Source organism: Paroedura picta, chromosome 7 (genome assembly GCF_049243985.1).
Source record: "Paroedura picta isolate Pp20150507F chromosome 7, Ppicta_v3.0, whole genome shotgun sequence".
Taxonomy (NCBI): Eukaryota; Metazoa; Chordata; class Lepidosauria; order Squamata; family Gekkonidae; genus Paroedura; species Paroedura picta.
This window is the reverse complement of record NC_135375.1, coordinates 91,904,841-91,931,948: the sequence shown is the minus strand read 5'-3', so window position 1 is coordinate 91,931,948 and position 27,108 is coordinate 91,904,841. Positions and strand designations below refer to the sequence as shown.

At 48.5% G+C, this 27,108-nt stretch overlaps 2 long non-coding RNA genes across 3 annotated transcripts in view; both read left to right on the top strand.

Annotated features, from left to right (window-relative positions):
• Positions 1 to 1,073: 1,073 nt before the first annotated feature.
• LOC143841272 (uncharacterized) lies at positions 1,074 to 23,187 on the top strand. Its single transcript, XR_013232648.1, has 3 exons — positions 1,074 to 1,848; positions 18,600 to 18,955; positions 23,087 to 23,187. It is a non-coding gene; the product is annotated as an uncharacterized LOC143841272 (long non-coding RNA).
• Positions 23,188 to 23,743: 556 nt separating this feature from the next.
• The window catches only part of LOC143841857 (uncharacterized), a 216,319-nt gene continuing 212,954 nt past the window's right edge, over positions 23,744 to 27,108 (top strand). For both annotated transcript variants that reach the window (XR_013232902.1, XR_013232901.1), the window contains exon 1: positions 23,744 to 23,919. This is a non-coding gene — a long non-coding RNA (uncharacterized LOC143841857). The remainder of the gene's footprint in view (positions 23,920 to 27,108) is intronic.

The window sequence follows — 27,108 nt, the reverse complement described above, 5'->3', positions numbered from 1 at the left end:
AGCTCTGGGCCAACAAGACAGCCTCACTGAGGCGAGACCTGAAGTGTGGGGTTTCATCAATATCCCTCAATACCGCGTCTCAGCATTATGTGAAATACACACAATTCTAATAGCTGTGAATGTATTATGTGGGGAGAACTAGCCATGTTCTTTTAACAGAAATTAGGGGAAATGGCTAATCAGAGCGTTTCATGGCATGCAGCTAAATAATATCACCTGATGGTTGCTGCAGTTCAAACTCAAAGGGGAAGCTAGCTAGACCACTTTAAAAGTTGGCAACTCTGATGGTAAGGGGGCCACCAGGACTGGACTTTTGGGGGTACTGCCCCTATTGGCTAGCTTGGAAGGGGCCTCCCGAATGTTGGTTGTAGCTAAAGGTGGGTGACTTCCTCTCATCAGCACATGTCCATCTTAAATTCATAATTTCTTCCCCCAGTGCAGTCTAGGAGCTGTAGCATCCCAAACATCTGACATTAATGGTGAATGGGGTAGAGGTGACCTAAGAGCAGTTTAGGTTGTAGAGTTACACTGCCTAACTGAGCTACCGTCATTTACAGACTGGCTTGGTGTAGTGATTAGGAGTGCGGACTTCTAATCTGATGAGTGGATTCAATTCTGCGCTTCCCCACATGCAAGCAGCTGGGAGACCTTGGGCTCATCACAGCACTGATAAAGGTGTTCTGACCAAACAGTAATATCAGGGCTCACCCACCTCACAGGGTATCTGTTGTGGGGAGAGGAAAGGGAAGGCAAATGTAAGCAGCTTTGAGACTCCTTCGGGTAGAGAAAAGCAACATATAGGAACCAACTCTTCTTCTTAAGGAAGTGCCTTTGGTATATTTGCAGTGTCGGCTTATTTCTCAAACATAAAGATGAAACAACATAATGGAGATAAGTCAGTTTTATGCAGCAAAGCCTCACAGAAGCTACAACATGTCCTCACAGCTCCCCAAGGTTGTTTCTTGCCAAAAGAGACAGATCCCATGGGACGTAGAACAATCTTTCAAACCCTGCACAGACAGATGGGGTTAACACATATGTGAAGTTTGGAGTTCAAATGATCCGTCGTCCTGCCCACTGTCTGAGGCCAAAAATCTAAAGATGGCTATTCTGCGTAACTGCAAAACATTTTGGTAACAACTGACAGCTCTCTTCAGTGAACAGCAAGTAGTACAGGTGGAATCCAGTGGCTAATTTGAGACCGACAAGATAGTAGAATAAGGATTTCCAACCTGGTTGAGCCTACAGTCTATTTTGAGAGCAGACAGTGTGCTGCTGCAAAATGGCTGCCATGGGAGGGACATGGCTAACCACAAAATGGCTGCCATGGGACTAACCACAGAATGTTAAAAGGTTCCGAGACAAATGCCATCTTGTGATGGAGTTAACTGATTTGAATGGGTGCTGCCTAAAGACCTAAAGTGATATCTCCTGGGCTTTTCTGAAGTGCTTCCTGCTTCAATGGGATGGAGGAAAGGGAGGCTTGGCTCTTAGGTTTGCAGAAAGATGATGCAGGAAGTGGGAGCCAGGGAATATATTGGGAGGGGCTTCATTGCCTCCTTTGAAATAATTTCGAGTTAAATGTTAGGTCCTGACAGAAGGAAGCCCAAAACTACTTATTTGTTAAGAGTGAAACAGGATTGCTCTGTTACAAGCCAGCTGAATCAGCGCTTTCTCTGCAGAGGAAGTGTCTCTGGGAATTGAGCCATTAAACATTCAAGGATCCATTTTCTTTAGGTGGAATCTCTGCTTGCCTCCTCAGAGACGTAGAATTGACAGTGCAAATGGCATTGCCCCAAGAGACTGCTAATGAAGGCATCCTTCCGAATTCTGCATTCCAAGGCGGAGGTGAGTTGCAGACATCTTCAAACAGCTGGACTCTTGGGCAGAGCTGGAGCAGGAAATGTGGAACCACAATTGGCTCTGCAAGGGCATGGTTGGAACCAGAACAGAAACGGAAGTGTCAGGAGCAGAGATCAGTAGGTTGGGGGTGGGGCTGAGAACCCTAGAGTTTCATGTTTTAAAAGCTTTTTAAGATCTGCAGACTTGGTTACCTAACAGACTAGAGAAAGTGTTGATTTTTATATTCTGCTTTTCCCTACCAGGAGTCTCAAAGTGGTTTACAATCTCCTTCCCTTCCTCTCCCTGCAACAGACACCCTGAGAAGTAAGGGAGGCTGAGAGAGCCCTGATTTTACTTCTCTGTGAGAAAAGCGGCACTATCAAGGCCCAAGGCCACCCAGCTGGGTGCATGTGGAGGAGAGGGGAATCAAACCTGTCTCGCGAGATTAGAAGCTGTGGCTCTGAACCCCAATCTTGAACATACAGCATATTGTTATAGTTAGTATGAGGTTTACTCTCTGCTGTGTGCTCTTAAAAACATCACTTCTGTGAAATCTGGTGCCTTGTATGCACAAGCAAGGGCCCTTTCGATGCTGCCTTTTGAGATCCACCGGAATCTGTCATGGTCTTGCTGACCTGGACCTGTGTGCTTCTCTCCCACGTTTTATTTTTCAATAGCAATGGGGGAGAGAGGAACAGGCTGTGCAGTTGATTGTTTGTTGTGACATTTATGCACGTTCCTTGCTGGAAACAAACCAACAAAAAAGTTCAATAGCACAATCCCTCGTCCTCCCTCGGCTCTACCTCATGGTACGTTGCATAAATCAGTGGTCCCCAACCCGCGGGCTCCTTCTTCCCTCCCCCCCGAAGCGAGAAGCTTGCCAGGCCGCGAGCAAATCGGCCACTTTAGCTTTAGCGGCCGATTTGCTCGCGGCCCGGAGGGGCCGGGAGGGGAAGCCGCAGCCGCCGGCATGGCGGTGGCGCAAACGCGCATGCGTGGACTGCCAGATGCATGCCCGTTTGCGCTGGGGCTGCCGCACGTGCGCGGGTCCCCGGGCCGCCCTCTTCCCCCACTACGCCGCAGCGGTCCACGGCAAGCAGAAGCTTGCAGACCGCTGGCATAAATAATTGGGGCCCAGGTTTGAATAGTTACACATATGGCAGGTGAGTGGTCACTCTTCTCTCACACTGCCCTTCTGGGTGGGAGTGTCTTAGCCCTGCCAAAGGGTTCCAGTTGGGCTCCTATAATTTTAGCTTTGCTATCTAAGGCAAAATCCCCCCCCCCTTTTTTTTATCCTTACATTGAATAAGAGTCATGGCTGAGTTCCTAGAACAATGGGTAAGCATTCTCCTTGCATTTGTCCACGGCTCAGCAGTCAGGCATATAGGCTTTGCATGTAGAAGGCCCCAGATTCCACCTGGCCTCTCCTGTTGAAAGTTAAAAGTAACCAGGCTTTTCCTGCTGAGTTGCAGCTGACTCTTGATGACCTCCCTGAACTTCTTCCTCATGGGTTTTCAAGACAAGAGATGAGCAGAGGTTGTGACCTAAATTTGCACTTGGTCTCATGGTTAAGAGTGTCAGCCTCTAATCTGGAGAACCGGGTTTGATTCCCCACCCCTCCACAGGCAGCCAGCTGGGTGACCTTGGGCTAGTCGCAATCCTGTTAGAGCTGTTCTCACAGAGCTGTCCTGTTAGAATTCTCTCGGCCTCACCCACCTCACAGGGTGTCTGTTGTGGGGAGAGGAAAGGAAAGCGATTGTAGGCAGTGAAAAGGAGGGTACAGGAAACCAGCTCTTCTTCTCTTACAATTGCCTTCCCCTGCATAGCAACTCTGGACTTCCTTGGCAGCTCCCCATCCACATATTGTCCTTGCCGTGCTTCTAAGTTCTGAGAAGATCTTGAGCTGCTCTGGGCTATTAGGCCTGCTGTCTTGTTACAAGTAGGCAATGTGAGAAAGATCCTGATTGCAGACTCTGGAGAGCTGCTGCTGCCAGTCAGAGTAGACAACAGTGACCTTGATGGACTAATGATCTGACTCATTAGGAGGGAGCACCTTTAACATTGCCTCCTGGTATCCATCCATCTTTGCCTACACAAAGGACTGTGCTTGCTGGGCAATAGCAGTGCTTATGAGATTCTTCTGCAGAGACAGGTAGAATATCTCGTTCTGTCCACATTCCTCCCCCCCTCCTCACTGTGATGGCACTGGTAGACAGAGCTGGGGAATTAAAACTGTATGCAGCTTCCCCATTTAAGCAAGCAAACATGGTGGCCAGTGCAGTATAGTGGTCAAGAGCAGCAGAGCTAGGTTTGATTCCCCACTCCTTCAAATGAAGCCTGCTGGGTGACCTTGGGCCAGTCACAGGTCTCTCAGGACTTTCTCAGTGGATAGGGATGCCAGTCCCCAGGTGGGACCTGGGAATCCCCCCGTTTTCCAGCTCATCTCCAGGCGACAGATCAGTTCCCCTGGAGAAAATGGCTGCTTTGGAGGGTGGACTTCATAGCATTATACTCCACTGAGGTCCCTTCCTACCCACTCCTTGCTGTAAACCCAAATTCTCCTGGTGTTTCCCAAGCCAGAGTTGGCAACCCTAGTGGATAGAGGGAACTTTTTCTCCCTCTTGCGTAACACTATCATTTGGTGGCACTCAGTGGAATAGACTCTGAACATACAAAAGGAATACGTTTTTACCCAACAAGCAATTCAGCTCTGGAATTCACTTCCTGTGAAAGCAGCGATGACCGCAAGCATAGATAGCTTTAAAGGGGGTTAGGCACATTCATGGTAGAGAGGTTCAACAATGGACATGACTGAAGGAAGCCTCCATCTACAGAGGTAGCAAGCTTCTGGATACCAGTGCTGGGAGGCAGCGGCAAGGGAAGGTTTTGGCCTCTGTGGTTCGTTTGTGGGCTCTCCAGGGCTACTGGCTGGTCACCATGTAAAATCCAACTGGATGGACCACTGGTCTGACCCAGCAGGGCAGTAGTTATGCTCATACGTGGCTTCTAAGAAGGTTCTCAGGGAAATATTTGTGGCTGGTGATTCCAAGTATTAATAATGCTGTGGCTGTAGAATGGCCTATGTGACCACTATGGGGGCCCTTCAGTTCTTGCTCATCTTGTAAAACTGCGAAGGGACCTGTTGCTCCATGTTGCTTCAAGGCTCTCTTTCACATAGGAAACTAGAGAGTAAAACTGATCAGTGAAACTTCAGTGAAATTCATTGGCAAGAAGAGACTGCCTGAAGGAGTCACAAAGCAGCTTCCAATTGCCTTCCATTCCTCTCCCCACAAGGACTGCTCTGACATGCCCAAGGTCACCCAGCTGGCTGCATGTGGAGGAGCAGAATCAAACGTGGCTTGCCAGATTAGAAGCTGCTGCTCTTAACTACTACACTACACTGTTCATTAATGGATGGGCCATTGTGCATGTGGTAGCACAGCCCGTTCTATGAGCCTTGTGCGGGTCTAACCACGGACCACCATCAAGCAGCATTGTCTAACTGCGTTATTAAATATCAGCTGTGCAACAGGCACAAACTTAAACGACAACTATACCCTTTGTCCAAAAGGGCATATCTGTTTGGATACAATAAAGTTCTTAGTGCAACCAAGGATGCGGCAGATGTTCAAAATACCACGGGGGCAGTTGTGAGAGCGGACTGCAGTGTACCAAAGGCAACTGTTGCACAAGTCTTGCCGTTGCTAAAAAGAGGACCTTAAAATTTATAAGCTGGGAACAAAAAATTCACCTTAAAACAATAAACAAACCAAGGGGGCGTGGAGATTCTTCGTGAAGCAACATTTCCATTCAAAAAATATTTTGCAGCAGGGGATCCTGCTTCCTCTCCTGCTGGCTTCAGTCCCCTCCCCGCCCCCCCTGGCCCCCCAGTGCGCTAAGCACTTGTATTGTTTATACAAGGATCAGGTTTGCCATGACTCTTAATTGCCCGTGGCTCCCATGCTTGGCAGGGTAGAAGTGGCGCTGGCAGTGAGGATGAGTGCAATCCGCACCGTTCTGCATTTTATTTATTTATTTATTTATTTATTTATTTATTTTTACTAATCTGGGACCTGCTTCTTCTGTAGGCGGCAGCACCCTGCATGGGCCAAAAAGCATGTGGGAGAGAGAAATGTCGAGGGGGAGTGTTCCTGAACTGCCAAAAGTAATTTGGAAGGTTTTCTTCACCCTTCCAACGGGACTGAGAACTGGGCAATCCTGAGCTCTTGGCAGATGCCTTCCTCTCAGGCTGTGGTCCAAGGAGAGGAACTTGGACCTCCCCGCTCTGGCTCTAACCCCAGGTGGCTCCCTTTGCAGGGCAGAGTCCAATGGCTGCTTCCTACCGGTCTGTTTCGCTGCCAGAACTTGGCAGCTACGATGATCTGGCTCTGCCATTTTTCAGTTTTGCCCATCTCCGCAGCAGGCCCTACCAGGCGAGGAGGGAGACCGCTCACAAATGCCTTCACAGCCCGTTGTATTAGAGGCCAGTTTCACAAGCCACTTCTAATATTTCTTCATTCACCAGGCTGTCTTCGAGCCCCTGTGTTTAGTCTCCTGAGCAAGCTATTTAGACCCCCCCCCCCCTTTAGCATGTGTTTATAAGCCCATATGTGCCTGCTGAGCCTCCAGCTGGATTGGCGGCCGTGCCTGCTGCAGTGGCGCATGCCTTCACATAACAGCTCATGGGGAAGAGTGGTGTTTCCCTCCCCCTTTTCCCTTGTCTGGAGTGGAACGGAATTGGAGTGAGGGAATTCTCAAGCAAACCGTGCGGGGTCTTTTTGCTTCCCATTCTTCTCCGCAAGCATCGCACGGATACGCTGAGGACTTAAAATTTATAATAGGCTGTTGGAGTGAGGGATTAGCAGGCCCATGGCAGAACACAGCATGGCTGGTTCCGGGTGCATGAGAAACTGGGCCTTTTTGCCTCCAGAGTGGGAAGTTGCAGAAAAGGGGAGAGACGGTCAGGGGTTGGATGTTAAGTTTCCACAGGCGGGGAGGGCATGGTGAGGTGTGTGCGAACGCATGCTTATCAGCTGGGAAACCTGCAAAAACTGTGGGTGAGCAGAAGAGTCTAGGACTTAACCTCGTGTTTTGAAATGGTGCACAGTGGTAGGTTAGAGTGTCAGGGGACATGGGGCATCTTTTGTGTTTCAGACTAAAGGCAATGTTCTCCAGCAGTCTCCAAAGGCAGCATGCATTCAACCGTGAAAATTACTGAAATCCACAGCAAACTATCTACATCTTAGGTGGTGTACAATAAGATAAATACTATAAAGGTAAAGGTATCCCCTGTGCAAGCACCGAGTCATGTCTGACCCTTGGGGTGACGCCCTCTAGCATTTTCTTGGCAGACTCAATGCCATTCCCTTCCCCAGTCATTACCGTTTTACCCCCCAGCAAGCTGGGTACTCATTTTATCGACCTCGGAAGGATGGAAGGCTGAGTCAACCTTGAGCGGGCTGCTGTGATGGAACTCCCGGCCTCATGGTCAGAGCTTCAGACTGCATGTCTGCTGTCTTACCACCCTGCACCACAAGAGGCTCTGATAAGTACTATAAACAGGGCCAAATTGCGTTTGACAGCTGGATCATTTTTACCTGTAGCCTAAATTTAGTAGATGCCCAGTGAATACGTTATAGAGTTGGAAGGTATCTCCAGGGTCATCTAGTCCAGCCCCCTGCAAAATGCAGGAAACCCACAACTACTTGCACACACCCACAGTGACCCCAATTCCATGCCCAGATGATGTCCCCCAAAAAACTCCCAGAATCCCTGGCCAGTCTGGCCTGGAAGAAATTCACCTTCCGCCCCTAAAGTAGTGATTGGCATTTCCATGGGCATCCAAGGAATGCCCACCCACCCACTTACAGTCTGTATGTTCACAGATTCGGAATTTCTGTCAGATATCTATCTAGCCTCTGTTCAGGTACGGCATTACATAATTAGGGTGCCACAGCAGAGAGAACTCTCACTTTTAAAAAACATTTTAAAAACTTCTCATTTTGGAGGGAAAATATGTGATTAGTTAGGTAATCCCAAGGTAATCCCAAGCAAAGTTACTTCAGTCTAGATCCTGAATGCAGATCCTATGGTGCCTGCTGACATTTTTCCTGGTCCCACCAACGAAGTGTTTTAAAAATGTAGGTGGGGCTAGATGGAGCTTTTGTCCCAACAAAACATCTGGTTGACCACTGCGGATTAGATTGGCTGTGCAGATTTTAAAAAACGTTACTTTGTCAGCAGCTGCCATCACAGCCCAAAAATCTTCAGTGTGATTGAAAGGAAGCTGTGGCAGCCATTTTGTGGCTGGTTCTGTCTCCTGTGGCAACCATTTTTTGGTTGCACCCACCACAGTGTTGGGATTCCAAAGGTGACTGCTGGCTCAAAAAGGTTGGAGGCGCCTGGTCTAGATCTATTGATTTCAACAGATCCAAGTAACTCTGCAGTGTTATTGCTTTAGGGACGTCAGTCCCCAGGTGGGGCCTGGGGTCCCCTGGAGTTATAGCTCATCTCCAGACTAAAAAGGGCTGCTTTGGGGGGTGGATTCCATAGCATTATACTCCACTGAGGTCCCTCCCCATCCCAAATCCCACCCACTCCCAGCTTTACACCCAAAGTTTTCAGATAGTTCTCATCCCAGAGCTGGCAACCCTATATTCTCTCATTCCTCCCCCCCCCCCCCAATTAACAGAACAATTATTAGAATGCTGAGCTACAACATTAGAGTAATTTAAGGCAGTGGATCTCAACATTCCTAATGCCGCGACCCTTTAATACAGTTCCCCGTGTTGTGGTGACCCCCCCAAAATTATGCAAGTATTCTTTCACAGAAATTAAACCGAAACTGACCAATGGTGTGAAGATCCATTGTTCATGATGATTGTATATAAATTGGTTTTTTTTCCCGGGGTTTCTCAGTTCAGCTCTGCCTCTTGTCTCACCATGCCAATCTCGCTCTTTTCCGCTGCTCCAGACAGGCAAACGCTGTATCTCAATCTACACTGCAAGGCTGTTGTGTGGATGGTGCCCCCCCCCAGCCAAGCTGCTTGCCCTGCCGTGACCCCTATCAACGGATCGTTCGACCCCCAGTTGAGAACCACTGATTTAAGGGATCTTTTACAAAGGGTGAAAGTGAAACCTAAGCTCTATGATTCATTCTGCTTTGTAGTCCTGGTAGAACTGCATTATCCAAATACTCTAATAGCTATTGCTTGATTATTCTAAGGTTTTGCTGGTCCTCCAACTCCTTCCTTCTGTATAGTAGATGACTGGTAACCAAGCTAACACAGAGATTATTATTTGAGCCATTTCCAAGATGAATTTGATTTGGAGGTGTGTCCCCCACGGTTGCTGTCTAGAGAATTTAAGGCCCAGGGATGGGGCAAGAGGGCATCTGAAATGGAAATACACATAGCCGAACTATACCGAATTTGAAGAAATATCGTGAAGAAGAAAACATTGTGTGTATGGGAGCTGTAATGGGATATGCATGTGAAAATGCATTTTTATAAGCATTTTCATAATGTATACTGCAAATTGGGCAAGACTGTGCTGGTGATTGCCTCTGAAAGCAGAAGTCTAAGGCAGGTTCATGAGGCATAGGCTATCAGCTCTTGTTAGCTGTAAGTGAAATCTCCATGTTCAGAGGCAGTCCCCAGTTAGTTTATTCTTCCAAACCTGCAGGGACTATAGCATAGGCAATTTTCTATCCTGTAAATGGGCAGTAATTGAGGTTGCCAACAACCTGGAGGAGAAAAAAGCCCTATCCTTTTAACAGAGGCTTAATGTATAGAAATGGGACATGACATGGAGGTATATAACACCACTGGACAAGTCACTAAATCCTATGTTAAGGGGGCAACATAATTTTTGTTGACAACCCTTGCAGTGAGATCTGCAGTAGTGTCAGCTTGGTTTTTTAAAAGTGAGTTGAGCACTACTCACAATAATGATCAATGTAAAGTTCTGCATTTAGGTAGGAAAAACTAAATGCATCATTATAGGACTGGAGGGACCTTTCTTGGCAGTAGTATGTGTGAAAAGGATGTAGGGGTCTTAATAGATCATGCACTGAACATGAGTCAGCAGTGTGATTTGGTGGCTAATAAAGCAAATGGGATTTTGGGCTATATCAAAAGAAGTATAGTGTCTAGATAACTGAGGTGATGGATCTGCTTTACTCTGGTTAGACCTCACTTAGAGTACTGTGTTCAGTTTTCGGCACCACAGTTGAAGAAGGATGGAGAGTAGTCAAACTAGAGCGTTTCCAGAAGAGGGCTACAAAGATAGTGAAAGGTTTAGAGACCAAGTTGTATGGGGAAAGATTGAGGGTACTTGGTCTGTTTAGCCTAGAGAGACCACTAAGAGGTGATATGAGAGCCATCTTCAAGTACTTGAAAGGATGTTGTCTAGAGCAGGGGTAGGTCCTCCAGATGTCCATGGACTACAATTCCCATGAGCCCCTGGCATGGACATCTGGAGGACCACAGGTTGACTACCCCTGGTCTAGAGGAAGAGCAGAGTTGTTTTCTGTTGCCCCAGCAGGGTCGGACTAAGCACATGGGTTGACGTTATTTCAAAAGAATTTTCAGCCCAACATCCAGAAGTTCCTGACAGAGCGGTTCTTCAGTGGAACAGGCTTCCATGGGAGGTGGTAGGTTCTACTTCCTTCAAAAATTTAAAGAGGCTAGATAGCCACTTCACAGAGATGCTGATTCTATGAACTTAGGCAGATTGTGAGTGGGTGGGCAGAAGGGATTGTGTCGGTGCTTGGCTCATGTGGCCCTTTCTTGCATGTCCAGGGAAATGCCATTTGAGGGTCGGGAGGCTAATTTTTTCTAGGCCAGACTGGCCAGGGATTCTTTTTTTGTGGGGGGGCATCATCTGGGCATGGGATTGGGGTCACTGTGGATGAGCAGGCAGTTGTGAGTAGGGTTGTGCACTCTGGCGCGCTTCAACCACTTTGGCGATCACTGAAGCCCGAAGCAGCCAGCTGGCGTCCCTCCTCTCCACACTGCAGTGCTGGCCACTTCAGGCTTCAGTGATCAATAAAGCAGCTGAAGTGCGCTGGAGCAGATATCCCTAGTTGTGAGTTTCCTGCATTCTGCAGGGGGTTGGACTACATCAGCCGTCCCCAACCTTTTTGCGGTTGAGGACCGCATCCGGGGTTGGGGGAGAGCCGGTGGCCAGGGCGCCAGCTGTGCGCGGCAGCTGTGTGCAAACGCGCATGTGCAGTTGCTGTACATGTGCATTTGTGCCAGCAGGAGGTGCAAACGTGCATGCATGGCAGCTCTGCACATGCTCGTTTGCGTCTGCCAGCATGCCGGTGGCCGCGCCTACCTCTTCCCCCCCCTTGCCGCGAGAAGTTAGCTGGACCGCTTCTCGCTGCGGGGTGGGGGGTCGGCCCGGTACCGGGCTGCGGACTAGATGACCCTAGAGGTCCCTTCCAATGGGACTCATTTGAAGCTCTCAACCCTGGATTTGGGTTTTAACCAGTTAGTGTTTTTTTCACGATGTTGCCTCCACGGATTCATTTCTGTTCAAGGACAAGCCTCAAGGGGCTCGAGAATAGATGGTTTACTACTTAGTGGAATTGATAAACTCATGGCTACTTGTCACAATGGCTAAAGGAAACCTCCACATTTAGAGGCAGGAAAACTGGGGGTGGGGGGGAATCCCAGTGCTAGGCAAACACCATCATGGGGAAGTCTTGGCCTCTTTTGTGGTCATACAGGGCAACCAGTTGGCCACTTTGTGAGACAGCATGGGAAGGGATTTCTTAACCATGTCACCTGTTGCTCTGTCTGTAGCACAGATTCTGATGCTATTTGCCTTATCAAGGACTAGGGGCAAAGCCCATTGCACCCAGGAATACAGTGGGTGCTAGTACATACACCTGCACTGTGTGTGTGTGTGTGTGTGAGAGAGAGAGAAACAAAGAAAGGGGGAAGGGAAGGGAGGAGGGAAGGAAGGAAGGGATCAGTTCTCCTGAAGAAAACAGCTGCTTTGGAGAAACACTGGCCCTTCAACCCCCATCCCCATGCAACAGAGCCTATATAGGCCATCACTGTCCCCATCTTCTCATCCAACAGCACATCTTCCAAAGGCCAGCTGGGCAGGCCATGGAGGGGTGGGCTTCCACCTTCCCCCCATCTTCCAAAGGCCAGGAATGCTGCAACGGAGGGGGGGGAAGAGAAGGTGTCACCCCCCACACACACACCCACATTTCCCAAAGTCTGGGCCAGGCAGGGAAGGCCACAGGGTAGCTGCCTTTTTCCTGCCTCTTTACATCTCCCAAAGTCCAGGCAGGGTGGGCAAGGCCATGGGTGGGATGCCTCTTTCCCACCCCCTACCCACCTCTCCCAAAGGCCAGGCTGCTCTGGGAAGACTATAGGTGATGGGCTGCCTCCTTCCCTCCCATCAGCATCTCCCAAAGGGCAGGCCAGGCCAGGCAGGGAAGGCCATGGGAGAGGGGGGCTTACCACTCACCCCACATCTCCCAGAAGCTGGGCCAGGCTGGGTGAGGAAGGCAGGGAAAAGCAAAGAGCACTCTGATGGCCAGCTGCAGGGCCAAGGGGAGGTGTTGTGAGCCCATGTCTTGTTAGGAAAAGTCCTGCCAGGAGCTCTCAGTTTCACCCGAGCCTCAGCTGGATGAGAGCATAGCCCAGCTGGATGTTCAACAGGCAGAGAGCTCTGACCAGCAGGAGGGAATGGAGCTGCAGACAAACCAGGACTTAGATTCCAAGGTTGTTGCAGCATCTCCTCATTCCTCTGGAAAGGTTCTGGGGGTCAGAGCGAGCCCTAGTTGCTCATCTCTAGTTTTGGGTGTTGTACATCATAAGAATCTCCATCCAAATCTCACCCAAAGTTTACAAAGATTTTGCTTTACTATAGAAGCGCACCAACAAATTGTAAAATCTACACGAGAGAATGGAAGAAAGAGGGGAATTTCGTCTGGCATGCATTCCTTTGCCCTGCCAGAACTCTGTTTCCATGATACGAATACACAGTGCACGGATAACAATTGGGATGTTCTGCATCTGTGCAGAGTTCTAGAAGGATTTGCCTGGCGATGGCGCTTAAAGGGCTCCTGTCAGATGGGAATCTCATTTCAGCAGCGACTTGGCCCGCTCTGTGTGGGCATTAAAATAGCTAAACCTCATGCCTATCAGCTCTCCTTACTGCGGAGAAAGGCAGTTCTCCTTTTCAAGCGATAGTGTGGCGATTTTTTCCAGCTGTACTTGCCAGAAAGTACAGCTTTCTACAGGCTGAGGCCTTGACTGCTGTCCTTCTGTCTTACTTGACTCTTTTGAACTGCTGAAGGTAGATACTGAAGGTGGAGTTGTTACAGAAGCCCTGCTAGAGCATCCATGGTAGTTGGTCATTATGGCTTATGTGATGTCCCTAGATTCTATAGCAGCAAGGACAAAAATGAGGCCTGCAAGCTTTAAAGGTTTAATGATAATGACATGCCATCAAGTTGCAACTGCCTTCCAGAAATACCTTTAGGGTTGGGAAATAGCTAGAGACTTTGGGAGTGGAGCCGGGAATGGGTGGGATCTGGGGTGGAGATTGACCACAGCGGATTATAAGGCTATGGAGTACACCTCCAAAGCAGCCCTTTTCTCCAGGGGGACCGATCTCTGCTGCTTGGAGATGAGCTCTAATTCCAGGTGATGCCCAGGTCCCTAAATAACTTATAGGCAAGGGATAAGCAGAAGTGGTTTGCCATGGCCTTCCTCTGCATGGCAACCCCACTCTTCCTTGGTGGTCTTCTATCCAAGTCCTAACCAGGGCCAGCCCTGCTGAGCTTCCAAGATGAGATTAGGCCAGCCTGGGTGTCATTTGAATCATCTCCAAGGGCCACTTTCCATCCATGAGGGATACACTTGTTTGTTTGGGGGGTAAATTTGATTCCGTTGTACAACTGGGACAGAGACTGAAAAGACGGCCTTCCCTTTTAACGGTGGACTGGATGCTAAGGTGCCATTCCACCTGCGTGATGGTTGCTCCATGGGCAGAATGACAGGTCTGTTGACGGAAGAGGGGAAAGCGATTTCCACAATAAAAAACCCTGCTTTCCACACCCCCCCACTCTGTTCCCACACCAGCCATATATTGTAGCCACCATCAGCTTGACATGGCCTATTGTCGCAGTCACAGACAAGAAGCTAGCTCCCATAATTGGTAAGCTGTGTCAAGAGACTCATAAATTGAACCAGCCCAGGCTAGATGAAGAGGACGGACCTCTCAGTGGATTCATTTCTCTACCGTGAAGCTCACAGAGGCCCAGAAACTTTCTCCAAGTATCTGAAAATTCTAAGGCGGGGGAGTCTTCTTTGCAAACAAACAAACAAAACCTTACCACAAAAGCAAGAAGGGCATCTGGGTATTAATTATGGTTACATCTGCCAAAAAGACTCTTCTAATCGCAATGTTTCTTCTCCCGGGATCAAACAATCAGCAGAGACGTTGACGGATAAGGCAAGTCAGAACAACGCACATCCATCACATCCTGGGGCACAGATTCCGATTTCCAAGAAGTTTCTCTTTTGCTTCAACAAGCAATGAGGTTGCTTTATTTCCCTTGCAGGGGTGATGCATAACCAAAAAGCCAGCAAGGCTGTTTACCTCTTCTGATATTTTCAAGTGTTCCCTATTAGCACTTTCCCCAGAAGGCCAAGGGGAGATGTTTTATCTTAAAAAACATGTCCTGTGTTTTAAAAGAAGCTGAGGATTATGGGCAAGACCCATTGTCCTGAGAGCTGTTTTGGTGCAATGGTTAAGAGCAGCAGCTTCTATTATGGAGACGCAGGTCTGATTCCCTGCTCCTCCACATGCAGTCAGCTGGGTGACCTCAGGCTAGTTGCAGATCTCTTGGGGCTGTTCTTGCAGAACAGTTCTGTTAGGGCTCTCTTAGCCCAACCTATCTCACAGGATGTCTGTTGTGGGGAGAGGAAGGGATGGCGATTGTAAGCCGTTTCGAGACTCCTTCGGGGAGTAAAAAGCAGAGTACAAAAAACCCCAGCAATTCTTCTTCCTACCAACCTACGTTACAACTGTAGGGTCAGTCTGGACGTCAGCTACCAAAGCAAACAAAAACCTCATTAGTGGCCTGGCAGATATTTCACAACCTTCTGGTTTTTGCAGTATAAGAGAAGATATTAAAAAAAACAAGAAGTTTAGTGAGCCCCACATTATGTGGGCTTGCAGCAGTAGAATCGTTTTAGGATTCAGCAACACAATATTAACCAGAGGCAAGAATCTGCAGGAGCTTTATCTCTTCCATGGTTCGTTCGTAGGGAAATCTGGGCAGAAAAATATTTTTTCCAGATTGCAGGACGGTTACAGCAGACTGCCCAGGCTACAATTCCCTTTTCTGCAACAAAAAGGTGCAAAGGACCGGTCCTCTTTTGGACAATCACACTTAGAAGGTAAAATAAAACAGGAGTCTAGTGGCCCCTGAAAGGCAAACTAAGCATATTTCCTGCAAAAGGCTTTTGTGGTGAGTCAGAGCTCAAACACACTAAGAGGTAGGCTGGGCTGAGAGACAGGGGGACTGGCCCAGGATCGCTCAGGAAGGTTCATAGCAGAGCAAGGATTTGAACCCAGAGCCTAGCCTAATACGCTAAACAACATGCTATTAAGTTTGTTTAGCAGATCAATGGCTGGATTCTTTGAAACAGGAAAAGCCACGTGAATACGTGCTTGTGGTTCAACAGGGGAGAAGCAGCAGCAGATTCTAGGAAGGGGGTTACTCTTGTAAGGTTTAGGCCAGCCAGTAGAACTTTTAAAAAAAGTTTAACTTGCAATTTTTGTTCCTGAGTTGCTGCTAGGGTCGCCTGCTCTGTTTTGGGAAATTTTAAGAGTGGAGTCTGAGGAGAGTGGGATTTGGGGAGGGACTTCAGCAAGGTGTAATGCCACTGAGTTCCTCCTCCAAAGCAGCCCTTTTTTCCAGGTGAACTGATCGCTGTTACCTGGCAATCAGTTGTAATATAGGAGCGCTCCAGCTGTCACCTGGAAGTTGGCAACCCTAGGTGGGTACTACTGTTCTATGGCACCTGCATATATGTTTAAAATTGTCTGCCCCCCTAAATGGGCTTCCCCAGAAAAGCAGCCTGCTTTATTATGTAAGCCTACCAGGAGGTTGTCTGTCTCTACCCATTAATGTGTAGTCATGACTTACTGTCATTGCAGCCAATGCATATTATGGTTGCCTACCCAGGTGTGGGAAGCCCCTGGAGATTTGGGGGCAGATCAAGGGCAGGGTGGAGTTTTGGGACGGAAGAGGCTCAGCAGAGGTGTGAGTTCATCCACTAAAGCAGGGGTAGCCAACCTGTGGTCCTCCAGACGTTCATGGACTACAATTCCCATGAGCCCCTGCCAGTGGACTACAATTCCCATGAGCCTCTACCAGCAAATGTTGGCAGGGGCTCATGGAAATTGTAGTCCATGAACATCTGGAGGACCACAGGTTGGCTACCCCTGCACTAAAGCTGCCGTTCGCTCCAGATGAGCTGATCCCTGTAGGCTGGGGACCAGTGGCTGAACAGAATTGCCAGGGATGGAGGCAGAGTTGCCAGATACAGGTTGGGAAACTCCTGGAGATTTGGGGAGGAGCCTGAGGAGGACAAGGACCTCAGGTGGGGACAGTGTCAGAGAGCCCACCGGCCATGGCAGCCATTTTCTCCAGGGAAACTGCAGTCTGCAGAGGAGTAATCCTGGGGGATCCCCAGGCCTCAGCTGGAGGCTGGTGGTGCAGCTTGGTGTAGTGGTTAAGAGCGGTGACTTCTAATCTGGCGAGCCAGGTTTGATTCCCGCTCCTCCACATGCAGCCAGCTGGGTGACCTTGGGCTTGTCACAGCTATCATTGTGCTGTTCTCCCACAGCAGTGCGCCTAGAGCTCTCTCACCTGGTTCGACTTGTAAAGCTGGGGGAACTCCGGGCCTCACCTGGAGGTTGGCAATGGCAACTCCTGCGGTTCTTCAAACTAACAATGCCATGGCGCCATTCTCAGTATGCGCAGAGATCTCCCTGGAGATGGATCTCGAATGCAGGCACCCGCCGCGAACGAAACTTTCTTGCCGCCCGGGAAGCGTTTCGGTCCCCCTGAAGGCGGCGGAAAGGGCAGCGCTTGGGACGGGGGCTGCTGTTTGCACGGGAAGCCGAAGAGCCAGCAGGGGGCGGATCGGGGACCCCCAGAGCCGACTCTCGGCACCACGGGGCGCGCCTTTCCTCCCTTGGGCAGCCGAGCGGGGATCCCCCCGCGGCCGTCGGGCCAGATGAGGTCGCCATGGACCCCCCGCCCCGCCTCCAGCATCCCACCCCTGCAGGAGCCACGTGGGCTCCCGCCCCCTCGGCCGGGGGTCTCGCCTGGTCCCGCCTCCCCTGCTCCCGCTGGCCGGCAGGTGGCTCTTGCGCTCCGCGTCTCCCGGCGAGGGCGCTCCTGGCAAATGGGCCACAAGCGAGCGGGCGACCGCGAGGCATTTGCAAGCACCTCGCCAGCCTTCTCTCTCTCCCCCCATCCCCCCCCCCCCATTGCTAGGGCGTCGGGGAGCTCCGGCCGGCCGGCTCTTCCCGAGGCACCCCCGATCTCCCCCGAAGGCTGCCCCAGCTCTTCGCCGCTCAGCGCGGCAGGCAGCCGGCGACCCCTTTGTTCTTTGGCCGCCCGTTCGCTGGAAGTGGCCGGGGGCCGCAGCGCCCTCTGCAGGACAAAGCGGGGCTTTCGCCTCAGGTGCGTGTGGGGCTGGGAGATTGTGGGGAAGACCCGCCGCGTCGCCTGCTGGTGCTTAACAAGCTGGCGATGGAGCCGGGAGGGATCTGGAGCCTCACGAGGTTAGAGCCGCGTGGACCGTCTCACTTGCTACTCTCTGTCAAGTTGCAGCCCCGCTCCACCACCACCACGGGGTACCTTTTCTTTCAGCCTTCAAAATGAAGACAGGTAGAGGGCTGCAACTCACTTTGGTTCCCCGTGGGCCAGGAAATCAGTAAAGCAACAAGGAACACCTGAAAGGGCGTCACATGATTTTGTTTTCAAAATGTCCCAGAGGACCCTATGCCCCCTCCGGCCTTCACGTCTTTGCAAGTAGAGGGGAGTGCGTCCCTTCAGTCCTTGTGAGGCCGTTTCAGGGATTTATTTAGCACCTCCTTAATCCCTTCAAGAAGTTCCTCTGACCTGGTCATCTCACAACAACCCAGTGAGGTAAGGTAGGCTGCAAGAACGGCCCAAGGGTCAGGTTTTTAATAACACTGGTTCAGATGTTGATGTTCAGAAGCTTGTCCCATAAGTGAGAGCATGGTCTCCTGAGCTAGAGAAAGGGTGGAAGGGGGACAGAAGAATTAAAAACAGCACCTTGCCTGAACCGAGACATGCAACGCCAAAATCTCTCCGTACACTTCCAGGCAAGCAGGGCTTTGGGCGGTAGTTTCTTTTAAGTAATTGTGCCTTAAGTCATTTTCATTTTTATGATGCTTTAATGGTCTATGAATGTTTTAATCCATTGCTGTAAACCGCCCTGAACCCACTTGCAGAGAGGGGTGGTCCATAAATCAAATAATAAAAAAACAAGCAAGCCTAGGCAAGACCACTCAATGTAAGTTCCCTTTTATGCATTGAGGCTTACGGCCAACTGGTCTTAGCAACGTAGCCCAGCACTAATGGTGCCCAGCCTTGAGTGTGAACAGGGTATGGTTTTTCAAATGAGGAGAAGAGAGGAAAGACCTGTTTGCTTTTGTTATTTGCCTTGCTTCATTTATAGACTTCCTTTGATGCTGAGACTCAAGGTGGGTCATGCAAATAAACCAAAGCAAGAACAAGAGTATGAAACATACAACAGTGAATACAACCGATCTTCAGAATTAAGGGAAGGGTGCACCGAAAGCAGTGTCACGTTTGCCAGACCATGCTAGAGTTTGCATTTCAAAATTGCAGAACGATGGAATAAAGAACTGCGTAATATGTGCACACAACAAAGCAATAAAACCTGCCTAAAACTCAAAACACGGACTACAACCTTGATCCCTATTATCAATGGAATAATATCCATTGTGCCTAGAACAGTGATTCAGTCTGATGATACAAGCATTTATCACCTGCGTGATTTATGGGTGACAGGTAAGTGGCATAATGCTCACAGATCAAGCTGGGGTCAGTGGGAGTGGACCACTTGTCCCCTAGATCAGGGGTAGTCAACCTGTGGTCCTCCAGCAAACGCTGTCAGGGGCTCATGGGAATTGTAGTCCATGGACATCTGGAGGATAACAGGTTGATTACCCTTGCCCTAGATCCCTGTCCATCTTGGCTGCTCAAAGGGGGTGACGAGTAGATAGGGGGTCCATTCAGGATATTATCTCTCCCTATCTACTGGAGAGTTCCCTGAGTGGCTGAAGGAGGTAGTGATCCACCCTCTACTTAATAAACCATTGCTGGACCCGCAGGACCAGGCCAGCTACTGCTTAGTCTCACATTTTGTGTTTCTGGGCAAGATGGTTGGAAGGGCTGCCATGGACCAGCTCCAAGCATTCTTGGAGGAAACTTCGGCACTTATTTATTTATTTATTTTATTTATTTATTTATCATACTTCTATACCGCCCTCCCCGGAGGCTCAGGGCGGTTTACATTATAACAAGGAACCTTACATAAAACAGTCTGTAAAACATATACATCAATAACCAACAATTGCAACCAAACACAACACAGTATAACAGTAAACAGTTGTGATACAAACAGGTCCAGGGCTTGTTGATGGGATTCTGAGAGGGGTGGTTTATTGATTGAATTCTGAGGGGGGGTGGGGGGGGGAGCAGGGGCCCTTGGTCGCTGTTGATTACGTCTGGTCTCGGCCAAATGCCTGATGGAGGAGCTCCTTCTTGCAGGCCCTGCGGAACTGTTTAAGCTCCGTCAGGGCCCTGATCTCTTCTGGGAGCTCGTTCCACCAGGTAGGGGCCAGAACAGAGAATGCTCTGGCCCTGGTCGAGACCAGACGGACTTCTTTAGGGCCAGGGATCCTTAGCTGATTTGAGGCAGTAGAGCGTAGAGCTCTTTTGGGGGCATAGGCGGGGAGGCGGTCCCTCAGGTACACTGGGCCCTGACCGCGTATGGCCTTGAAGGTAATTACCAGAACCTTTAGTCTGATCCGGAATTCAACTGGTAGCCATTGCAGCTGATGAAGAATAGGCCGGATATGGGACCTCCACGGTGTTGCCGTGAGGATCCTGGCTGCTGCATTTTGAACTAGTTGTAGTTTCCGGGTCAGGGCTAAGGGCAGGCCTGCGTAGAGCGAGTTACAAAAGTCTAGTCTAGAGGTGACCGTCGCATGGATCACTGTGGCTAGGTGTTCCGGGGCCAGGTAGGGCGCTAGTAGTTTGGCTTGGCGGAGATGGTAGAATGCCAGCCGCGCTACCTTTGTGATCTGGGCCTCCATTGTGAGGGAGGCGTCCAGAATCACGCCTAGGTTCCTGGCGGCATGAGCCGTGGAGAGCTGCACGCCATCCAGGGTAGGCAGGCGCGCTTCCTCGCAAGGGCCCTTCCTACCTAGCCACAGGACCTCCGTCTTTAAAGGATTGAGCTTCAGACGACTCTGCTTGAGCCATCTCGTCACTGCTTCCAGGCAGCTGGCTAATGCTTCTGGGGGAGAGTCAGGGCGGCCATCCATCAGGAGGAAGAGCTGGGTGTCATCTGCATATTGATGGCAACCCAGCCCGAACGTCCGTACCAGCTGTGCGAGAGGGCGCATGAAGATGTTGAATAGGATAGGAGAGAGGACCGCTCCTTGTGGGACTCCACAAGTAAGTTGCCGGCGGCCTGATGTTTTCTCTCCTATTGCAACCCTCTGTCCACGACCCTGGAGGAAGGAGATCAGCCATTGAAGGGCTGTCCCTTGTATTCCAGCATCGATGAGGCGGCGAGCTAGAAGCTCGTGATCGACTGTGTCGAACGCTGCTGAGAGGTCTAATAATATCAGCAGTGCCGACCCGCCTCGATCCAACTGGCGACGGAGGTCGTCCGTCAGGGCGATTAGCGCTGTCTCTACCCCATGGCCAGGCCGGAAGCCAGACTGAGATGGGTCTAGGACCGAAGCTTCTTCCAGGTATTCTGTCAGTTGGTTTGCGACTGCCCTTTCTATCATCTTGCCCAGAAACGCTAAGTGAGACACGGGCCTGTAGTTGTTAGGCTCTTGTGGGTTTAGAGATGTTTTTTTCAACAGTGGACGTACCACAGCCTCTTTCAAACCCTCCGGGAATTCTCCTGTTGTTAGAGATAGGTTGATTATCTCCCGGAGGGGGCCCATTATCTTTATGCCAGCTGTTTTCAAGAGCCAGGATGGGCAAGGATCTAGTGGGCATGTAGTTGGTCTTGTTGTCGCTAGAATCCTGTCCACTTCGGTCAGCGTGAGTCGTCTGAAGTTACTCATAGTTTTCTCCAAAGACGGCCAAGGGGCCTCTAGTTCACTTTTTGTATCTAAGGTTGGGGGGAGGTCGTGGCGGAGTGTCGAGATTTTGTCCGCAAAATGACTCGCAAATGCCTCACAGCTGATGTCCAATTGGCTACTGTTTTGTTGCCCTTCAATCAGGGCAGTGAGAGATCGAACTACCTTAAACAATTGAGCTGGGCGTGAGTCTGCAGATGCGATGGTAGCCGAGTAAAAATTGCGTTTTACTGACTTCACCGCCATCTCATAGGCTTTCATCTGCATTCTATAAGATGTTCTCGAGGCTTCGTCACGAGTCTTCCTCCAAACTCGCTCTAGCCGTCTCAGTTCCCGTTTCTTGTCGCGAAGCTCCTCGGTGTACCAGGGAGCTCGCTTGAGACGGAGCCGGAGAGGGCGTCGGGGAGCTATCTCATCAATGGCAGTCAGCAGTCTGTCATGCCAGTCACTGACCAGGCCATTGAGAGAAGTGCCGGGAGGCATTGGTTCCCGCAGAGCGTTCAGGAATCCTATTGGATCCATAAGTCTCCGCGGGCGAGCTAAAATTTGCTCGGCGCCCAACTGAGGAGGTGGTGGAAGCCTTAGCCGAGCCTTTAGAGCATAGTGGTCTGACCATGGCACGGCTGTTGTTGTGACCATATCCACATCCAAACCTACGCCGAAAATAAGGTCCAGGGTGTGGCCTGCTTGATGGGTGGGGCCAACAACAAATTGCGAGAGCCCCAGTGTTGCCATGGTTGACACTAGGTCCTGTCCAGTTCTAGAGGACAGTAGCTCAGCATGGACGTTAAAGTCCCCCAGGACTAGTAGACTGGAGAACTGTAGCGTCCAGGCCGCCACCGCCTCTAGCAGGGCAGGCAGGGCATCTGGTGGTGCAGTGGGCGCGCGGTATACTAACCAGATGGCCACGCTCTCGGTTGACCCATACTAGTTGGGCTTCTGCCCTGACCATGGGTTATAGATGGTGCTGGTCACCCTGATCTTCGATGCCAGCTTGATAGAGACGGAACGGTCATTCTTGTGATGTCAGCTGCATTTGACATGAGCCACCACAAGCTCTTGGCCTATTACCTCACCGGGATGGGGATACGGGGGACAGCTCTCCAGTGGCTGCTCTCATTCCTGCAGAACCGGATACAGAGGGTTGCAGTGGAAGGGGAGCTTTCTCCTTCCTTTCGACTCCCTTGTGGAGTCCTTCAGGGCAGTGCTCTCCCCTACGGTTTTCAACATCCTTATGTGCCCTCTGGTACTTTTTTTGTCCTGTCTTCTCCCCTCCATTGCAATTTCTGTCTCACCTCTGTTGCCCTTAAATGTCTCCTATTGTACTCCCCCTCCCCAGAGTCCTCCTTGATTAAACAACACAGGGCCATTAGCAGCACATTACACCAAGCCAAGGTATTGTTCTACTTGTTAAGCTTACTCCATCCCTCCCACTCGAGTGACCTCATATGCCAACCACCCTATCAGATTCATCCAATCACAACCAATCATCAATCACATCACATCATACCTCCTAGTGGGCAGTCACTGGGCTGGCCTGGAAATTTCCGATATCATATTAACCCCCTTGCACACCCCTAAAGTGTGTGTTAACCACTCTGCTCCCAATATCTTTTCTACCCCTGAAGTTGTCAACCCAGTTCTTGGTGCTTGGACACAAGACAGGTGCAGTATTTCTCTAACCCTTCCCCCTATAGAACTTAGTTTTTGTATGTTTTTACTTCTGTATTTTGAATGTACCCCAATATTTTCCCCAAATAAATCCCCTTGAGTGTAAGCTTAATTGTCATCTTTATTTACGAAGGGTTTCTTCCAGGGAACGGATTCTGTAAAAATTGGTGGAAAAGATCTTGCGTTATCCATCCTCTTGCTATATTCATAATTTCCCAGAATTCCCTTTAAGGGATTCAATTTGGCTAACAAGAGCAGTGTAAAGGGAGAGGATGTGAACTGGCATCAAGTTGCTAATGGTGAACAACAAAATAAGCTGTTGAGCATTAATTGATTTCAGATACTTGCTTATTGATTATTTCATCATAAGTGGATATAGTTGGGAATGTGTGAGCAAAAGAATCCAGAATACTTATATTGCAGCACTAATGATCTATTGCATGATACTTTCCTCAACGGTGGAGGTTCATTAATTTGTTTCTGATAGAAAATCTTTTCTCCTTTACATTGCACAATAAAACAAATGACTATAGCTCAAATTTAATAGCAAACTTTACATAAACATGCTAACATACTAACAACCTGGTCAGTTTAGGAGAGAATAAACATTTTAAGATTAGATATAAAATGAAGATTTAATGTTGTTGAATAATGAGTAATTTCTTAATGAAGTTCAGTAAACCCTAATCCAGGAGATATGTGATCACCTCTGGGCACTATGGAACCCCCCCCCCCCCACATTTTTTTCTGTGTTCGCTTCTTTCTTCAACAAAGACTCTTTTCCCCAAAGGCAAAATCCAGCTTTGACTTTTCTCAATGGTTTGGAGGTACTCCAGAAGAGCTCAAGAGGAATTGTCCTTAGGTCTATAGACCTGGAAACATCTGCCTTATTGGGATAAGCTTGGCTTGGAAACTCCTTACCTTTTGTGGTTGGCCTCACGGTACCCCATGGGAGGATGTGCCCAAAAGCTCAGCAAGGTTTAGTATCCTTTTTTAATGGAATGTTTTTATTTTGAAGAAAGAAATAAGAATATAATAAAGATCTAAAAGGGATACAAAAAAGAAAAAGGAGGTGATACGAAACAATTCATATAATTAATCAAAGTTTACTTTACACCATATATAAAACAAGCAAGCAAAAGAAAAAGGTTCTCCCCAACATTCTTCTCGTCCTCATATATCCTTGCTTTAATTATTATAAACTATTTTAGCACTGTGTTTTAGCACTCTATTATTATTTTCGCTGTTACTATATATCCCATGATTCACGCCTCATCAGATATTATGACTGATAATATGTTGAAGTCCTTTCAAAGAAGAAAATCCACATTAAAGAGGCAAGTTAAAAATCAAAGAGATTACTGTTCAAATTCCCATTAATTTATGTTCAAATTTTATTCTCATTCTGCTACATAATTATGTATACTATATAATAATTATGTATCATTTTAAATTGCTTCTGTGTTCATAGTAAACTTCACATGTCTCCTCAAACTTTGAAAATGATCCATTTTTGACATTTAGTTTCACTATTTCTGCATATTCAGCTAGTTTATTATTGCATTCTTCTAAACTTGGATATACATCAGCTTTCCATTTTCTTGCGTAAATAACTTTAGCCACAGTCACCATATATTCAAACGACTCTTCTAAAAACTTTGGTAGTTTATTGGTCAATATTCCTAATACCATATTCTTGCCTTCCATAGGGATTTAACTTTTAATATATTTTCTCATGTATTTCCTTCCATTTTTTTTTGCAGTTCCACTACATATGGCAAAAAGTTCCATCTGTTTCTGAACATTCCCAACATTTCCCTTTATAATTTTATATCTATTTTATCAGCATTCTTTGGGGTTAATGTACCATCTAAAAAACACTTTATACCAATTTTCTCTTAGCATCTGGCTAGCTGTGAATTTGATTTCTTTTTTCTATAATCGTTCCCATTGGTACATTGGTATTTGTTCATTAAAAGCAAGGTTTGTTATTGTATGCTGTAGAAAGATATATGTAAGCTGGTGTGTTGGTCCGCAGGAAGAAATCTGGGAACAACAGCAAAGTCCTTGAGTAGGATCCACTAAAGCAGCAAGCATACTTCCAAGTTAAGCCCATCAGAATGCTTCTTCAAGTTGGGTATTTACTCAAAACAATCAAGGCAGGGTATAAAAAAAGGTGTACACTAAATGCTTAGTGTACAGACTGGTGGAACACAGAAGATATTGTGCAGATTTGATTATATTAGGCTGTTCTAAGTACGAAAAAAGATCTCAAGTTGTGCCAAAGGCCACTAGGGCAAAGATACCTTATGCTTGGCTTGTAAATGCATTGCTAGGTCTGTTATAAGGTGATGGTCTTTTAAACCTGGAACGGCAAGTCCGTGTGAGGATGTACAGTAGCTGTCAGGGGAGACTGGTCTTTCTCCTCCTTTCTCAGACCAATTTTGTTTGGGTTGCAAAAATGAGAAGCAAGCATACTGGATGGGAGATACACTTCTGGGTAGCAATGCGTGTGAACGTGATCTTGGGGTACTTGTGGTCTGTAAGCTAAATATGAGCAGACAGTGTCATGTGACGGCAAAGAAGGCAAATGCAATGTTTGAAATGCTGTCACTTAGAGGAGGAGCGGTTTCTATGGGTAGTAGAAGTAGTATGCAGTTGTAACTGCATAGTAAACTTTGAGTACTGATATCATAGAATTATAGAATCATAGAGTTGGAAGGGACCTCCAGTGTCCGCTAGTCCAACCCCCTGCACAATACAGGAATTCACAACTACCTGCCTAATCACAGTGACCCCAATTGCATGCCCATGTGACCACCCCCCCTCCCCACCAGAAATCTCCAGAATTCAGCCTGGCCTGGAGAGCAACTGAGAGGGTTCTGGAGGGCACTGCTTAGTGGGGGCAGGAAATGTGTCAGGGATGCATGCTTGTTCGGAAGAACAGGTCATATCAGACCAACCTTATCTCTTTCTTCGAGAAAGTGACTACCTTGCTGGATAAGGGGAATACCGTGGTCATAGTTTATCTGGATTTCAGTAAAGCTTTTGATAAGGTTCCACGGGATATTCTTGTTGCTCTCCAGGCCAGGCTGAATTCTGGAGATTTTCCCCCAATGTGCCGCTCTACATGATCTGACTCCCAAAGCTACCAGTCGTTGCTAGTACAGGACTGCCAACCCTATCTCTGGCTCTCCCATTGTTACTCAGACCTGGTTTATAAATGCCTCCCCAAATAAGATGGTAGAACCTTGAGGCACCACTTCAAAGCTGTTGTTTGATTTCAGTTTTGAAGGTTCCCTTAACAGTTAAAAACACCCTGAAAATAGAAAACCAATGCAGCTGGGAGAAAACTTTGACCTGTTTTCTTCGTTTACCATGCTGTAAGAGCATGCAACCATCTGTGATCAGCCACTTGCAATCTGTGGTGAAATCCGTTTCTGCATTCTACCACCTCATTTCCCTGCATCCATAAACCAGGCACTGAGTGCCAGTGTATAACTACAGTATGCTCACCTGCACATGCACATACTGCCATCATGAGGTCTCTAGTGTTTCCAACTTGAGCTTGGAAATTGCCTGGGTCTTTCCCACAGTTGTTATTTGCTGGCGCATTCTTGCCACATTGACTTCTGGATGCTGACCCCGATTTTGCGCCTGGCATTCTACATTTGTGAGTTTCTCCGGCACCATTCAGGCAGTTTTGGTTCCTGCCTCACCTCCCTTCCCTTAAAGAAAAAAAATCTGAGCATGTGCAACAATGTAATCATGTAATGCCCCACCTGTTCTCATGTCTTGCTCTCATCACCAATCTCCCTCCACCTCCCTTACTCCCTTTCCCATAGGAAAAGTGCCCAAGTGCTCCCCTTTTCCATATACTGTGTGGCACATCCCCTCCCCCACAAGTCTTCTCAGGAGCAATGCAAATTAAAAGACAGCTTGGGGAAAATGGTGCCAGCTTGCACCTTTGTTTTAAGTGTGCCACTTCAGGCAAGCATTCTGCATCGTCAGTTTCCCCCTCCCCTTCCCCCCATATAGTGAATGTTATTATTTTTTAAAAGAAAACCTCAGTCATGTTAGCATGCTCCTAATTTGTAAAACAAAGAAGCTCCCCCCCCCCTTAATGGGGAAACCTGTAGGTAGGAGGCTGCTGGATGAAATTAACAA